Genomic DNA, 17,841 nt, shown 5'->3' on the forward strand with positions numbered 1-17,841 from the left:
CATTGTTGTAAGCAATATCTTTTAAAAACAACCACCAGGGATTTAGTCTTGCCCGTAGTAATCAAATTCTGGTGCTTAGAAGACTTAAGCCTAATGAGCCCTGGGAACTAACACTAAGTGAAGATTTTATGTTCTCAGTGACCTGGATCCACTGTGGGGCAGAGATGGGGTGAGTGTGTCAATTGAAGTCATCAGTGTCACTCTGCAAGGCAGTCATCAATAGGGCTAACACTGAAGACAGAGCTGAGAGCAGAAAAGCACATGTTTACCGAGTACAGAATGTAACCCCCAAACAAGGCCATGGGCTAGATGATATCCATGCATTTCTTTTATAAGCTGCTATAAGCTGTTCTTTTCACAAACATATGGGGATATATTTTCTCTAAAGAGGGCTAACTTGAACCCAAAGTAAGTAACTTAGAGGTCACTAGCTAAAGAGAGGTTACACAACCAAGAAGAAACTTTACAGAAAGCAAGGGAGCTGGGAACATCCCGTGTATCTGATGGAAGCTTATGCAATTGGAGGAAAGCTCCTTACAGAAAAAAATATAAAATTGTGAATAGAAAATTAAACATGGGGCCTTGGGAATTCACACATGAAAACAAGTAGCTCCAAAGATGCCTGTTTCTGTTACGCATTATAACATAATAAAACACCTCCAAAATGTAATAGCTTAAATCAATAAATTACTATTATCCTTCACATTTCTGGGGGTTGATAGAACTGACTAGGAAGTGTAATAGGGAAGAAACTTTGGATTCTACTACAGGTTAATCACTAAAGGAATGCTGTGTATAAGCTTAAACTAGGCATAATGGCCCATCTCTGGGAACCCTGCCTCTCAGGTAATGAGCATTAAGCTAAAATACCTTTGCTTAGATCATAGGAAACATCTTGACCTGGCCCACCTGTGAAAGCCTGCAAGAAGGAAGAAATGAACATATCCCCTCTGGAGGCTGACCAGAACCAGGAAATCTTCGACTTTACTCCTTCCCTTTTTAGTATAAAAGAAGCCTGAATTCTAACTCAGGCAACATGGTTCTTTGGGACACAAGTCCACCATCTTCTCAGTCTGCCAACTTGCCCCAGCAACTCATCTCTCCATGTACTGGCCTGTCATGTGGTAAGCAGTACGAGCTTGGACACAGTAACAGTGTCCTTCATGTAGCTGGAATTAGATACCAACTGAAGCTAGAGTCAGCTGAGCATTTGATGAGCTGGACAACCAAGATGACTCATTCACATGGCTGGCATTTCCTGCTGGTGGTCAACTGAATGCTTAGCCAGGGTTGTTGACCATGATCTTATCTGGGGCTCTCATTATGGCTTCTGCGTGTGGCTTGTGCTTCTCAGAGCATGGCAGGGTTCTGAGAGGTGGTATCACAAGACGCAGCTTTCCGAAAAGGGTGTAACAGATTTTACAAGTCCTTTTAAAGAGTTACCAGAAATTGCATACCATTACTTCTACTGTATTCTACTGGTTAGGCGGTCATTGGGCTAGTCTAGACCTAAGAGAAAGGGAAATAAACTCCATGCCCAATGTGGGGAGCATGACAGAATTTGTAGCCATATTTAATCTACCTCTGCAAAGCAGATAAAATCTTACTGAAGAGATTAACAGAGTACTGTGGAATTTCAACTGGTAAACTTGAACAGACAAATAAGCTGGTGATAAACACTGGAGTTTAAAAATGACCAAAACAAATAGGAAATCCTGTTACTTTTCTGCCTTTCTTTTAACCTGATGCTGATGAAAGAAATAGAGAAAATGGTAAGGGCAGAAATTTAAGAGGTTAATCTATAAATGGCACCAAGGAAGAATGAGAGAATATTTTCAGCTGGGAGAATCAAGATTACCAATCACACTTACATTACATATAAGAAAACTGACTAGGGTAAAGTAAGTGAATTGCTCAAAATGACAAGCAAGTAAGGGACAGGATAAGTTTAATTCTGGGTTTTATAATCTTATAAATTTACGAGTTACAAAAAATAAAATTAAATTAAAAAAGAGTTAAATTTTTTAAAATCTCTTTTTCATTTACTTTACATAAGTAAATGACAATTTACTTATGTAAATTTACACCAATTTAAATTTAGCCACAGGTAAAAAAGTTTGCGGAGTGAGAATCCAGGTTTTTAGTTTGAACATTCATTCTTGCACTCATCATAATGTATGCTTCCCAAAGGAAGATAATGTGTCTCCTTTACTCAACTTTGCATTTCTGGGATTGAGCACAATGCCTGGCACATGACACAAAGACATTAGGTAAATATTTTAAATAAATAAATAGCTTTTATTCTTTTGACTTTCTCAAATGTCTTAAAAGGTAAGTGGAATTTGTTTGTCCAGTTGATATCTCAAATTATCAGTAAGGTAATATACTATGTATATTGTTTCTTGGTCTCCACCTTCTTCCCTGGAAGCCCACACTGAGGCCTGTTAGAATGATAATATGTAATTCTGTACTGATGTATGTCCCTGAGGTTTCTGGTGCTTTAGCATATAGCAATAGCTGACCAAAAAAAAAAAAGTATTCTTGTTTGTTTTTGGTTATTGTTGGCTTTTCTTTTGTTTCTTAAATTATTGTTTTGAAAAAATAAACAAAAAGAAACCCAGAAGGTTACCACTAGTTTTTGTCACTAAGAAAACATTAATAGTATCATTCCATGCACCAAAATATAGAAATCTGAGGACGTGGAATCATTCAAGGAGTAGGGACAATTCTTAAAGCTAGACAGAAAAAAGCTAGTGACAAATGTCTTCTACATTACAATTTAACTTGAGTTTAATCATTAGAAAATATTGAAAAGAATTTTCTAGAATAATACAAACAATAAACTCGTTTAGTCTCCAGTTTGTTGTACTTGCCCCAGTTTTAAATCCCATTTAATTAAATGATAATAAGAATCATTAAGCTAAACGCGTAACTAGTCTCAGCAGATTTCTATGTATGAAAATGTTCATATCCAAAGGTTTTCAAAAGGTTTCTGTTGAAGTAAAACTTAGCAGTGATATAAGGGAATACACGTTCACCTAATCATATGACTATCAGGCTACTGAAGATAATTGAGGACTTGAAGCGTTTTTAGGTAAGAACAAAAATCTTAGTTCCAGGTTTCTTTCTCCAGGGAGACATAGCATCAATGGTTCTGCAGAACTGAGATAAGCATAGCTATACCAATCCCCCAAATTCTCAAATATAAAATTATGTCTCATGGCCTTATCAAATTTTCTCCTGTTCTGGGTTGTATACCAGTGAAAGGGAAATACACTGGTGTACAATGCTTTAGATACTTCTGATTAACAGAGAAAACAGAAATTATAAGGCCATGTAACTGGATGGATGTTGATGGGAACAATGAATACTGTAGATACAATTAACAAAGCAGGTCTCCCACCCCAAAGTCAAGACTCTGATTGGGAAGGAAAGAAACTCTAAGATTTGAATTTAGTGATATCTGGGGTGATGCATTTAAAAATCTTGAGTTCCCATGGCATTTACTATTTTCCCCCTCCTCCCTATTGAAGGCCAGTGCTATCCCCATACTGGAAGATGATTAGAAACCTCTATTAATCTGCTGTCAATTACTTTTTGGCCATTACATCATTAAAACAACATAATAGAGTCAAATAAGTGCTGGACCTTGAAAGGAAGAAGAAGACTGTACACTAAATGACCTGCAGAGCTAGCCATTAAGTACAAGCAAGAATTGGGAGTGTATTTATATGAATGGATTCCAAGACTTCTAGATCAAGGGGCTTAAACATGAAATTGGATAAAGGTGAGATTGTTCATGGGGGATCTGTCTTCCATTTTATAGGATTTTACACTCCAGAAAAGACCCTTGGAAATAGAACCAACAAGTGGAAACCAGAAATGCCCTAACCGCTGTGACAGATAGTGGACACAGGGATTAAAAGGCTCAGAGAATTAGATATGCTAGAGAGGAGATCCTATGAACACTTTATATTAGGGACTCAACGTGAAAAACTGTAAAGAATAAATATAACCTTCTAAACAGTACTCCGGGATCAATTTAATTCAAGGAATAGTAAAGAAATATTTATTAAACTCTCCCAAGGGCATATAAACAGAAGAAATTGCAAGGTAAAGAAAATTAAGTAAAAATTTTCATAGAAGAGCAAATTCAAGACAATAATTTATGACTATAATGTTTAGAGAATGGGAGAAGGAAAAGAAAAAGGCTTTTCAAGGTGTTAATGGATGTGCATTGAACTTTTCCAATCCCATATTAGAGTGAAAATGTGAGGAGTAGGGAAGGAAAGACATATAGCACAGACTGGCATTTTCCCAATTGTAACATGTCTTTACAGGTTTAAGTTTCCCCAGGGAACAAATGACAATATTTTCAATGACCGAGGGGATGACCTCTGCTTCTGTGTGTGTATTGCAGCTAAGCAGTTTCAGCAGTCGGGGGCATCTTCTAGCCTGCCTTGTGGCTCCGCTGAGTACATTTAAAGGGAATGGGAGTATAAATATCTCTTAGAGACACGGATACTGTATTGGTTGACAATACTATACAAATAAAGATAATGTGAAGTAAGGTAAGTGTTCAAAGAGATGTAGTTTATTTATGGCAGTGCAACTCTAAGTTCTATTCATCAGAACTATTGTATCTGACATGTGAGCCTTATGTAAGGATTTAGATAAAATCAAACATAATACCCTTAACAAGCTATTAAAACTTGGATTATATTCGCTAAAATCCTTCAAATTATGACTATGTCAAGAACAATAATAGTCATTTGCAATATGCCTGATGCTTTCCTGCCCATAATTCCTGCACCTCTGCCCAAATTTTACATATATGATTAAATTTATTACATAAAATTATATATGACTATATATATATTACATATAACTGTATGTGATATAGTTACGTGTATATGTATATGCTTATACATATAATTTATTTTTAGGTTTGAAGGTGAATTCCTTGGAATGTTTTCCTGAATTCAGTTTAAATTGATATGCATAAGAAAAGTATTTCAAAGGCAATCAGCTTATTGTGTTACAGTGTTCTGAGGAGCATAAAATTACTTTGGCCTTAGGTGACAATAAAGTTTCCTTGATAAATGGGATAAGCTTTCTAATTTTTTTCTTTTTTCACTTGGAGGTTGAAGGGACAATGATGAAATGTTGAGAACGAATTGTTCTATAACTGTCCATGGAGTTGCTGTCATAGCCTAGAACCTCTTGCTATGGTGTCTTAAACTATTCTTTTTTTCTTTTTTATTCTTTTTTTTTTTAAACATCATTATATTCGTAATTATGTTTCCTTATAGAAGGATCAGCATGAAAATAATCAGCCTTGTATTCAAGATCCATTATGGCTTGAAAGTAGCCAGAATTCTATTTATTGCCACTCGCCCATAAGTCACAGTAGAAACAACAACAACAACAAAACAACAACAACAAAAAACGTTATCTGGACACATAAGACCATATTCTTACCTTTAGTCAGCAAATTTCCCCATTTTTCACCCATTTAAAAGTTATTGTTGAACACTCCAAGTGGAAGATACTGTGCTAGACTTAAATCAGTCCACTTATATCCTAAACTTTCTTCAGGACCCATCTTAGTAGACCTCAAAAACAAAGTTCCGGATTCATCCTGACTTAGATCGATCTAACACCCTTGGTTTTATTCCCACACAACTTAGGTGTACCTAAGTATGTTCTGAATTATTCCAAGATGTTCTAGAACATGTTCCCTTGAAGTTGTACTCAAGCCATTTAAATATACCTTGATAGCTATTGCTGCCTCAAATAAAGTTTCGTCCTTAAGAACAAGGAACCATTTCTCTTTGTCTTTCCCATTTTTCTTAATAGAGTGTAGTACAATACTACAGTACTTGGCAATGTATTCCATATTTGAATACATCTTATTTTATAAGTATGCTCTATAAGTCAAATTTTATTTTGTGCTCTCCTCTATTGGTTTATGTTACAATTATGGCAGCTATCTTCTTATTGATCACCCAACTTCAGTTGGCAGTACCACCACTCTAATTCCTTTCTCTCTCTTACCTATCTGTTTGCAGCCATAAAGGCTGTTAGTTAGCTAGTTAGTTACTTTAAACAGTGCTGGCAGGGGCTAGGGAAGCTGGCTACCTAAGAAACTCTGCAAAGACTGCATCAGCATTATTTATTTACTTAAAAATGTAATTATCAACAGAAATTCCCAATGTTACCAAACTACCCTTTTTCCAGACATATCCAAATTATCTTTGGGACCTGTCATTTGATACCCTGGGTTATTTTTTAATATTTATTTATTTTATTTTTGGCCCCATCAGGTCCTAGTTGTGACATGTGGGGCTTCTGTAGTTGTGGTGCGTGGGCTCCAGAGCACACAGGCTTAGTTGCCTGGCGGCATGTGGGATCTTAGTCCCCTGACCAGGGAATCGAACCTGCATCCCCTGCACTGGAAGGCAGATTCTTAACCACTGGACCACCAGGGAAGTCCCAATACCCTGGGTTTTCATAACCTAGTAATGTCCATAGTTGCATGGGTAATTCCCTTCTGGTATCATGCTGTGTTCTCTCACTCTCTATCTCCCTATCTCTCTCCCTTTCCATCTTTGTTCTGCAGCTGTTTGATACTTAGGAAACCTCCTAGAAGCAGAAACAGCATGACATTATTTATTACACAATTGGATGATGAGAAATTCCCCTCTCTAGTATGGAAACAAGACGGAAAAGAAGACAGTACTGCCAGCTTCTTTATATACTTGAAGTTAAAGGAATTATACAGTTGCATAAAATGAGCAGTTAGTGAGATATAAAAATATAAACTGTCTTCTATTGTGCCACTTCATCAGAATTCTATTACATCAAATCATAACAACCCTGTGAAGGTATAATAGTCATTGTAGCAGCCGGCGTTTATCTAATTGGAAAATAACTGATTAACTACTCTATGACCTTAGGACGTATATCTGTAGGAAGCTCTCTATATGTTAATTCAGTGCCTACAGAAAATGTGATTGGTAGGACAATCAACTTTTTGTTTGTTTGTTTAAATGAGGCCTGCAGAACCAAGAAAGTTCCCCAAGTTATACAGCTAGAGTGACTTTTTATGGATAAAATACAAGTTCTTGTCATCCCAAACCTAGGCCTTTTCTCCAAAGGTCTATTTGTGAAATAGGAGAAATTGTTTTAACTCTTCCCTCTTAAACCCTCTCTGTCCATCTGGACTTTCATAGTATTCAATAATACCATTGGTTCTCAAGACACCTACATCTCTCCTCTCTCTTATAACCTCCCCAAAAGCTGTGTTTTTAATAATAAAATATTTAAAAGATCTAATTCACACTGTAATGAGAATGTTAAGAATAGCTTAATGTGCTACTTTTTCAGATGTTACTTTTTTTTCCAAATTACCTTCTTTTTTGATGTTTATACTCATAAATTTCATCTTTCACATTTTGCTTATCCTCAACCTAAAAATGTAAACTCAATTACAACAGGTCCATTGCCTGTCTTACTCAATACGTCATTACCAGTGTAATGGTATGGAGTGAGAGTATGTGATAAATACTAATTAATGAATTGTTTGATATTGGTTATTTGTTTGAATGAATCCAATATTTTTTAAAGATTTTTTTGATGTGGACAATTTTTAAAGTCTTTACTGAATTTGTTACAACACTGCTTCTGTTTTATGTTTTGTTTTTTTGGCCACAAGGCACGTGGGATCTTAGCTCCCCACCCAGGAATCGAACCCACACCCCCTGCATTGGAAGGCAGTCTTAACCACTGGACAGCCAGGGAAGTCCCTAATATTTTTCTTTCTTTCTTTCTTTTTTTGGCTGTCCATCTAATTTTAATTATTCTGCTTAAAAGGTGGAATGAATTCCATAGCACGACTCTATTCCTAAGACCTGTCAGTATTATAAATAAAAGTCAACAAAATTTAACAACTGATTATCAATTTATTAAAAATGTTGATTTAAGGATCTGCAATGGTGACTTCAACCTCGATTCCTGGCTCAATACTGATGGAAGTGATCTGCTTGACAATCTCAGAAGGATGTGCAGGTCAATGAGTCGCTTGTGGATCCTCATCTGAAAACGATCCCAAGTCTTAGAACCTTCACCACAAGGAGTTTTCCTTGTAGTTATTCTCAGAGTTTTGGTAGGCATCCGAACCCGTCCTTTCACTTTGAGATTCTTTTCCTTTGCACCAATGATCAGATCAGCACATACCCTCTCCAGCGACTTCATGTTGCAGCTGGTGAGGGTGATTCGAATCTGGTGAATCACCACCTGTGTCTCCACGGGATTCTTTCTGCTCTCTTTATATTTTTATTTTATTTTATTTTTTTAATAGATCTTTATTGGAGTATAATTGCTTCCCTCTTGAGCCTCCCTCCCACCCTCCCTATCCCACCCCTCTAGGTTGTTGAAAAGCACTGAACTGATCTCCCTGTGCTATGCAGCTGCTTCCCACTAGCTATCTATTTTACATTTGGTAGTGTATATATGTCAATGCTACTCTCTCACTTCGCCCCAGCTTACTCTTCCTCCTCCCCGCGTCCTCAAGTCCATTCTCTATGTCTGCGTCTTTACTCCTGTCCTGCCACTAGGTTCATCAGTACCATTCTTTTTTTTTTTTTTTTTTAGATTCCATATATATGCATTAGCATACGGTATTTGTTTTTCTCTTTCTGACTTACTTCAGTCTGTATGACAGACTCTAGGTCCAGCCACCTCACTACAAATAACTCAATTTTATTTCTTTTCATGGCTGAGTAATATTCCATTGTATATAGGTGCCACATCTTCTTTATCCATTCCTCTGTCGATGGACATTTAGGTTGCTTCCATGTCCTGACTATTGTAAATAGAGCTGCAATGAAACTGATTTAAAAATGAGCAGAAGGCCTAAATAGGCATCTCTGCAAGGAGGACATGCAGATGGCCAAGAGGCACATGAAAAGATGCTCAACATCACTAATCATTAGAGAACTGCAAATCAAAACTACAATGAGGTATCACCTCACACCAGTCAGAATGGCCATCATCAAAAAATCTACAAACACTAAATGCTGGAGAGGGTGTGGAGGAAAGGGAACCCTCTAGCACTGTTGGTGGGAATGTAAATTGATACAGCCACTATGGAGAACAGTATGGAGGTTCCTTAAAAAACTAAAAATAGAACTACCATACGACCCAGCAATCCCACTACTGGGCACATACCCTGAGAAAACCATAATTCAAAAAGAGACTTGTTCCGCTCTCCTTAAAAGCCATGGCTGTAGCATGTCTTCCTGACTGACTTGTTCTCAGCAAAAGTGAAGAGCGGTGAGTCAGGAGCAGTAGCGTGTGACCCAAGGCTCCTCTGCAGCGGCGACGGCATCTTCCTCAAAGAGCTTCTTTCATTTTTAATTATATTTTTTATCTGATATTTCCATGGCCCTTCCATTATTTGCTTTTAGCTAATCACTAATCCTAAAGTGAGAGACTCTATCAAACTTCTGAGAGCAGTAAAGTAAAACATCACCTGTGTCCACATTACCGAGGTGACAAATTCACCTGTAATTCATAACACAAGTGATTTATCTCCACAGCTTAGTTTCTTTTTTTTTCCTATTTTTCCCATTTTATTTCTTATGTTCAACTCTTTTATACATCTAACATTATTTTTATGTGCAATGTAAGATAAAGATCTTTGTTTTTTTTAAATATTAGCTCATAATTTTTGTAAAATAATTTACTGAGGAAAACACTGGGGTTTGAAGAGGCTAGTCTAGGCTTGATATAGAGATTTGAACGTTGTGAGCATAGAGATATATTTTTTAAAGCTGACAGATTGGATGTGATCTCCAGGAAAAGTGTTCTGAGTATGAAAGCATATACCCTTTACATTTTTTTCTACTCAAATTTATTTATTCTTGGATGAATTTAAATAACTTTTTCTGAATTTTCTATTTCATTCCATTTATTTGTATATTTATTCTTATGCATACATAAGAGTGTGCAAGATTATGCAGTGTTTCAATTTCCAAATATATTTCTTGCTATCTTCTATTATATATTTATCCTTAAAAACTCAAAAATCAAGTGCTCATGATATCTACTTTGCCTCACAAAACGTCTTAGTAGCCCCTACCTATCAGCCTGTTCTTCATACTAAGCCAGGGTTTATAATGAAGGATCAATGAATTTAAACTGTATTACTTCTTAAGAGAGCTAACATCTGAGAAATGTGGAGAGAGTTCCATAGACATGATCGAGTGTTCTCTATCTCTGGGGAAGCTGCTGAACTAATTGTTGATTTTTTATATGTTCCATATAAGGAAGTCAGACTTGGACAGAGAGAAACCTCTGAAAGCACTTGCTTTAAAATTAAAATCAGTTGAATCATGAATTTGAAGATAAATCTAAGTGAAGTAGTTCCTACGGACCCTGTATTAGTTTGCTAGGGCTGCTAGAAGAAAGTACCACAGACAGAATGGTTTAAATAACAGAAATTTATTTTCTCACAATTCTGGGGCTGGAAGTTCAAGATCAAGGTGCCCGTAGGATTGATTTCTACTGAAGCTTCTCTCCTTGGCTTACAGACAACCACCTTCTTGCTGTGTCTTCACGTGGCCTTTTTTCTGTGTCCATACATCCCTGGTGTATTTTCCTCTTTTTATAAGAACACAAGTCTTATCAGATTAGGGTCCCACTCATATGACCTCATTTAATCTTAATTAACCCCTTAAAGGCCCCATCTCCAAATATAATCACATTTGGGGTGAAAGCTTCAGCATATGAATATCAAGGGGATACAGTTCAGTCAATAATAGATCCTATGGACTTGCCATGCTTTCTTTACCCCGCTAGAATTAGGGGTTTTGGTGGGACTATGCAATAAGTATTTCTATATTAACACAAAATGTTGTTTGCTTCCTCTGGAAATGGAATAAGTTCTTGATGTCATTTTCAGTCGGTTCCTTTACACGCTAAATTTTGTTTTAAATAAATTACTTGTAGTTTTTTTTTTTTTTCCTGAATAGTGACAACCTTCTATATTTTCTAATGTTTTTGTAAGAATAATTTTGCTTTAAAAAACTTATCAACAGTATGCAGATACTACAATCACCTATGCAAAAATCAATCATTTAATTCAATTAATCTTTGTAGTTTAGGAAGCATTTTCATAGACATAGTTTTACTTGTTCTTCCAAACCCACTTGTAAGATAAGTTGGGTGTGGGTGGATATGAGGCTATTCAGAGCAGATTTGACAGGAGGTAACATGTAGGAGAACTACTGAAGAATTATCCTGAGATAAGCCTTCGACAAAAGACATCAATGTTAGTTCCTTTTCCTCCCTACTAGGAAAAAAAAAAAAAAGAAGGTAAGAGTAGCAATCTCTAATCTTTTTGATGCTTAGAAGGATTAAGTTCTAAGAGAAAAACTAAAATGAAAGAAGAATTTAAGGCAAGAATTTTATGTGAAGGGGCCACCCCTTGACTGGTAGCAAGATAATGGCTACAAAGCCCAAAGAAATTCCCAGGCATACAGAGAAAAGGGTGTACTCTGTTTATTCAGAGCACTGCAACAAGGTTGGCAAGAGAGATGTGTGGTAATCTCCTTGGGTAATACACTGCTACAAAGGGTAAAAAAAAGTGTATGTTCTATGTAAAAGAAAAAGCAAGGAAAATTCCTTTTCCGGCAATACCTATAACCCCACGACCTCTCACCTCTTCATAACCTTGGCTTTGAGTTGAGGAATGATATATTATATACTAAATTTTACCTCATTTTGTATGAAAACAAACATAAAAATTACTCTTTCTCTGTGATGACTTTTTTTTTTTAATTATTTTATTTATTTATTTATCTATTTTTGGCTGTGTTGGGTCTTTGTTTCTGTGCAAGGGCTTTCTCCAGTTGCGGCGAGCGGGGGCCACTCTTCATCGCGGTGCGCGGGCCCCTCACTATCGCGGCCTCTCCCGTTGCGGAGCACAGGCTCCAGACGCGCAGGCTCAGTAGTTGTGGCTCACGGGCCTAGTTGCTCCACAGCATGTGGGATCTTCCCAGACCAGGGCTCGAACCCGTGTCCCCTGCATTGGCAGGCAGATTCTCAACCACTGCGCCACCAGGGAAGCCCCTCTGTGATGACTTCTTATACAACCCAGAAATGCCCTTCTTGTTTCCAAGCCTCTCTTCACAGATCTACTTCTTTAGGCAGATTTTTTTAGAAGAATAGCTGCATTAGTGCATGCTCAGATGTATCGTTTAAAAACAAGATAGCAATATTCTGAATATTTCTGAGAATAAATGTTTTCTTGTTTTTATTTTAGGTTTGTGGAGTCAGTGATACAAGTACAAAACAGGAGATGCCAAGAAGTCAAGAGAAATAAGTGAGTTACCCACAATGGGCATGAAACTGTTAAAGAACAAAGCCTTCTCCAGGTGCAGGAAGCTTAGCCCTATGATCAAACAGGTTCTTGGTAGTGCAGGTATGTGTAGCAATCACCATGAAGTAAGCATAAAGGCAACATTTTTAAAATGGTGGTGATGTAATGCTGAGGCTAGAAGATATTTTCTTCTTCACTTTCTTATGAAGACAGCCTGTTTCCAGGAAAAGGAGATATTCAAATATCTGATCCCACTTGAAGGGAAATGTACAGGACAGCTATAACTTGTTACTCAGTAAAATATTTATTAATCTATTAGGTATATATTAAGTGGAACACTATTCTAGGCACCAGAGGTATAGAAATGAGCAGATTTGTGCAATAGAGTTTTGGACACAGATAAAAATGCGCAGACATGAAAACAGAAACAAAAATAGAAATAAACAGCTCCAAGCATAGAAGGTACAATGTCTATAGTAAAAGGAGTAAGCTTGGATTAATTAAACACTGTAGAAAAAGAAATTGATAGTAATAGTGCCTGATGTAACTGAGAGGACTGAGAAAAGCATGAACCTGGTTTCCTCCAGACTTTACTTCTTCACATTTTCCCTTTGTTAATTTTGCTTTGTATCCTTTTGCTGTAATAAATCATAGTCATGAGTAAGACTGTACTGATTCCTGTGAGTCCTCCCCTGACATAGTTGGTGTTAGAAGTGGGATGTGCTAGCATGACCTTGACCCACTGAAATATGGCAAAAACTTTGTTTGGGAAAAGGCAAGTTCAAAGGGTGGAGAAGGATAAGCCTCCACTTGTTGGGAGTCTATAAGTTAGCCATGGTATGAAAGAGAAGCTGAATTGCTGTCTATCGTGAAAGATAAAAGTTACATATGGAATTTTAAAATGATTTATCTACTCCAGGAGAATCAGCTTGCTATTCTCTAGCTATTTTTGGTAATCCAACTACAGTGAGGAGAAAAGAATGCAGTCCGGTAATGTCTTTGGTTGTTGTCTCTCTTCCCAGTGGAAGGAGAAACAAAGAGACCAAACGTTCCCAAATGTGAGCTTTAGATAGCCCAGAAATGTTAAAAGTTTATATTTTCTCTCCTCCAAGTGGGAGAAAAAGATTAAATCAGTTACCAGAATTGGATCAAAGCTTTAGATAAACCAGACAGGGGATAAAAGGAAAAATACTCTTGCCATTTCTTCATCCTAACTGCTTCTTCAGCTGCTGCAGACCTCCTGCCCCCGCTGTGCATTGCAGCTGGAGCTCCCCCAGAAACTGTGAACTTAAACCTGTAAATGTGGAATTTACTGATAGAAGTTATAATAAATTTACAATAGCATAAAAAGAGATTTTTAATTGGCTTTGTACTTTGTGATTATTGCATCTGCATATATAATAAAATTTTTGTAAATGTTTGTAATTTCACAAATCCTAGAGGGAACATCACAGTCAGGGAAAGCTGCAAAGAAATGTGCTCTTAGGATACAGATTCCTTGCTTTTTATCATGAGTGGGTTGGTTGGAATTGAGATTCTTGAAGTATTTTAAAAATATGCCTTTGTAACTGATGTTTCTGATTCTGATTTTTGCCTATTATTAGAGCCCCTGAATAAAGGGATATACATGAACAGCGAGTCAATCTCCAGATGGAGATACAATTTTGATGCTGTAAAAACAGTTTTTAATTGCTTATGAGCTCTTATAAAATAATATATCAGACCCTTAGAGGCAGATACTTTTCTAGCCTAATGTGCATATTTTTGAGTGGATCAGTTTGGACACTCAGACTTACAAGACAAAAAAAGCTCAGGAAATCTTTGCTTGACACTTGGAGTTGGAATACAGCTGTCTGGTCCTATTGAATTTTGGCTTTGCTGCTGTTAATGAAAAGCCACTGACTTTTTTAGAATCTGAATTCAGATACTCATTACCTGGATCTAACTCCAAGCTAAAACCTAATATTGCCTGGTATGGGCTGTTTTGGCCTCAGCATGTGCTGTATTAAAATGAGGCAGGCATAGTTCTCTAATAAACAGAACTCAGGTTCCAAGATTGCTGCAGGTTTAGGATCTCCCTCTGTGGGATCATAAACTATGAAAATATCCTTGATGCTGACTGAACCATCTGTGTCACATACAAATGCCCACAGAAAAGGGCTTATTCTCTGATGGAACTATCTGAGCTCTGGACCAATTTTATATTTCTGAGCCTGATTGCATTCCTAACTTGTGATCTCTGCCAAAGGCTGAAAGTTGGGGAGAGGACACATCATGGGGTTGGTGAACCCTCCACCCATGTCCAACAGATGAGACTCTTGACCCACTGGGGAATGTTCACTGCTGTTGACCTGTGTTTGGCTTTCCTGAATTGTTATAGCTTGCAGTCATAAACGGATAGCTTGAGCCTACTTCCCTCAACTTTCTCCTGGTGCCGCAACTCAGCAAGCACTTTTATTCCTAAATGCAGCTATTTCCAGAAAAAGGAATTTTGTTTGGTAGGTTGCTCACTAGATGAATGATGAGAACGAAAGGGAAGGAGGGTGTACAAACTCATTTCAAGAATTTTTGAAAACTCAGGATTTTGTTCTAATTTCTAAACATGAGGTGTCTTTCTGATTAAGTTGTATACAAGACTTGTTTTTTGTTTGTTTGTTTTTGTTTTATTTTGTCTTTTTTTAACTGGAGAGAAAGCTTGGACTCTCTTGCATACAACTCTTCTATATGAATGATTTGGGTGACAGTAGGGATAATTGAAAAAGTATAAAGTTATGATTACTGAATGAGATACACTTACTTTTTACTAACAGAGTAAAAACAAAACCCCGGTACCTGGGCAGACATGGGGAATGAAGAGGGGATTAATGATCTTTATTTTTCAAACTGTTCCTGGAAGCTTTTTCCGCCTACCAAAGCAAAGAGAAAAATCCCCAGTGTTGACTTTCCAAGCTGCTGTGAGCATTTTGAATCAATCTTACTGCTGGGCCTATGATCACACCTGTCTCTGAGACAGCAGGGGGTGGCCTCAGCACTTTCCACGCAGAACACCTCCAGATGCCATTCACATTTGCCATGAGGATGAACTGGTGTCAGGGACAAGCAAAACTATTTGGAATTGACTGTCTCAGGCTGTTCATTTGAAACCAAGAACTGAACTGAGTTAAGTGGACGGGACTTAGAATCCTAGGGCAACAGGCCCCAGGGTAGGAGACCACATCAAGGGCTCTATTAACTTATACTACCTAATTAATGTAGATCCTGTTTGCGGGTCCCTAACAATGATAAATTCTTTATTATATTATAATGTCCTGCATGTGCCTTCTGGGATTATACTTTTTAATGTGTGCACCCTGTCAAGACACTGCCTTACCCCTGGAAGGCATTCAGGTCCACTTGAACTTACCGACCAGAATTCTGCTGTGCCTAAATTGATGCCGTGGGCCAGGGAAAAAAGGGTAAGGAGGAAGGCACTTGTTTTTTAAGATAAACTTTTATGGTAAATGGGATTTGTTTTAACTGAATAAATTCATGACCCCTAAAGGTTATCACTGAGATAACACTGCAATTTGGTGAGTTCTCCTGATACTAATTTTGTTGTACATATGCCTTGACCAGAGGGCAAGAGGTGGACCGTGCAGAAAAAAGTTGAAATAACAGGGCTGAAACTGCTATCTTAGTAAAGCCTGCTTGCAAGGCTGGCCCTGGGCTGGGGTCTGTTAACTTAGGTTTCAAGGGGGTTCCAGTCATCCCCAGAACTGGTAAGAGTGGTTCACTGTGCCTAAATTGTTTGTACAACAATATGTTTTATGCTGAACACCTGCTTTCCTTCTTGGAGTCTGTAATTTTGATATGTGATAGCCAGAGGGTGCATGCATAACAAACTCCCAATAAAACCCTTGGCCACTGAGTCTTTAATGAGACTAGTGACAGCGTTTTACACATGTTGTCATAACTCACTGCTAGAGAAATTATGTGTCTACTGGGAGAGGACTTTTGGAAGCCTATGCCTGATTTCCTTGATACTTTACTACATGTGGCTTTTCCCTTTGCTGATTTTCTTGATATCTGTATTTGTTTACCAGAGCTGTGTAACAAAATACCACAGACAGGGTGGCTTAAACAACAGAAATTTACTTTCTCAAAGTTCTGGATTCTAGAAGTTCTGGATTGACATGTTGATAGGGTTGGTTCCTCCTGGGGCCTCTCTCCCTGGGTTGCAGATGGCCACCCATTTTCTGCCTCTTCACATGGTTATTTCTCTGTTCAGGTGCCCCTGGCGTCTCTCTGTGTGCCCAAATCTCCACTTATAAAGACACCAGTCATATTGGATTAAGACCCATTCGAATGGCCTCATTTTAACTTAATCACCTTTTAAAGGCTCTGTCTCCAAATACAGTCCCATACTGAGGTACTGGGGGTTAGGACTTCCATATATGAATTTGGGAAAGGGTGGGAGAGGCATGATTTTAAGCCCAGAACTGTATCTATTGCTGTAATAAATCATAGCCATGAGTACAACCATATACTAAGTTCTGTGAGTCCTTGTAAATTATCAGACCTGGAGGTGGTGTTGGGGGCTTCCAACAAAATCAGTATACAGTCATTTTTTTGTAAATGTTCTGTGTGTGCTTGGTATGAAAAAAGATTATTTACCAATTTTGGGGTATGTCATTCTATATGTGTAAATTTTGTCAACTTTGTCAATCATGTTGTCTTCATGGTAATTTTTTTTTTCTGGAATGATTTTTGGTGCCTTTGTTATTTTATTTTATTTATTTAATTTTATTTTTCTGCTGGTTTTCTCTCCTTTCTGTGTACCTTATTTTTGCATTGTGAATCAGGCATTTAGTTGAAAAACTGTTTGTAGCAATTCTTTTGTAGAAAAGAGGATTTACTTTTCCTCTTGCAAGGTGCCTGGAGACAACGGCAATCTAAATCAATTCATTCAACTCCGGGTTTTGAAATGATTTGAAATTGCTTTACAGCCACTAAGTCTGAACTACTTCCAATTAAATCATAATTTGGGGATGTAGCTTTTAAGAACCCAATGTACATTTTTTCATCCAAGCCCTACAAGGCTGTTGATACCTCTGATACACTTCTCAGGCATTTACTTTCCTTTACTCAGTTAAAAAAATCCCCTAGAAAAAATGCCTCTCAGTTTTATTTCTCTGAATTTCCATTTCCTCTTGGATCTTATTCTAAGAATGTTTCACAATCTTGTAAGCTCTCAGGATATTTTTTACATTTTATCAAGCATTTCTGATCATCCTCAGTAGGTAGATAATTCCAAACTAACTAGTATAAAAGTAGAGGTCCTCTTAGCCTTCATTTCTCATTTATCAAATGTTATTATACCTCTACTTACTTTGAAGGTTTATGATGATGGTCAAACTAGATGTTTGAGTCAGCCCTTTGAGAAATTTCTTGGCTGCGGTCTACATATACAAACTCCT

The 17,841-nt window shown here is 37.4% G+C and overlaps 1 pseudogene; it reads right to left on the bottom strand.

The window, feature by feature from the left end:
- Positions 1–7,981: 7,981 nt before the first annotated feature.
- LOC137764648 (small ribosomal subunit protein uS10-like) lies at positions 7,982–8,334 on the bottom strand (annotated as a pseudogene).
- Between the last annotated feature and the right edge of the window lie 9,507 nt (positions 8,335–17,841).

Source organism: Eschrichtius robustus, chromosome 5 (assembly GCF_028021215.1).
Source record: "Eschrichtius robustus isolate mEscRob2 chromosome 5, mEscRob2.pri, whole genome shotgun sequence".
Taxonomy (NCBI): domain Eukaryota; kingdom Metazoa; phylum Chordata; class Mammalia; order Artiodactyla; family Eschrichtiidae; genus Eschrichtius; species Eschrichtius robustus.